Raw genomic sequence first — 1,123 nt, forward strand, 5'->3', positions numbered from 1 at the left:
ATAATATCCATGATTAACACCCTCCACAATAAAAATGGTTAATCAACCTTTCATAATTACAAAAGAATGAACAAAATGAAAAATTATGATTGATTGAATGATGTTTTCACGGTTTTTATAAATTGAGTGGTTTTTATTTGAACYCACCCCTATATATATATATAAGACGGCAGCCCCGTTACTTCCCCCGGGGTCTCTCCCCTATTTCTATGTTATCCACTTTTTCAATCAAAAATTCGGATATCATGTTACATATGTTACTTTTGTCTTGCTGCAATGGAGTGATTGCTGCTCACGTGCGCGGGCATCTACTGATTCACTTGATGAAAATTGTTATGGATTAAATTATAAGAAATTTTTTAAATCAAAAATGAATCTTTGTGAACAATGTGGATATCATTTGAAAATGAGTAGTTCAGATAGAATCGAACTTTCGATCGGGGTTTTGATTGATAAAAAAGAAGAATCTACTTCAACCGATATGTCCTTTTGGGACGTGGGCATAAGGGCCTTTATGACACAATTAATAATTCGATTCATTTTCAATTAGGCCTTGCTTATGTCAGCTTTTTGTTTGAATATATTCAATTATAGGGGCACGTTCAAATGAAAACCGTGCATTTCTAAGAAAATCGTGTAAACCAATTTCGACCAATAGGAAAATTCCATTTTTTTCTAATTAAATTTAATAAATAAGGGTATTTCGGTCATTTACAATATTTTCTATTAAATATGGAAGTTATTAATAAATCTTAATTAAGGAAACGTAATAAAGAAAATTGTATAAATGGAAACATTTAAATATTTAATTATATTATAATATTTTAAAATTTTGAATTTGATATATTGTTATGAGATTCAATCTGCAAACGGGTCTTGAAGATTGAATTGCATTATAGAATGAAATCGTAAATCATGGTTCAAATTAAAAAAAAATGTTAATGAAACAGGTTTCATGAAGGTGAAATTGGTTCATGTTGTAATTGATTCATTAGTAATATGAAATCGTTTCATGGTGAACCACATTTCAGTGATGGTGTAGTTGATCCGTTTAGTAGAAAAAATGGAACATGAAACGGGTGCATAATTTATTTGGTTCGTCATGAAATAATTGCATGATGAA

This window comes from Cynara cardunculus, assembly GCF_001531365.2.
Source record: "Cynara cardunculus var. scolymus isolate 2C chromosome LG 2, CcrdV1, whole genome shotgun sequence".
NCBI classification, from domain to species: domain Eukaryota; kingdom Viridiplantae; phylum Streptophyta; class Magnoliopsida; order Asterales; family Asteraceae; genus Cynara; species Cynara cardunculus.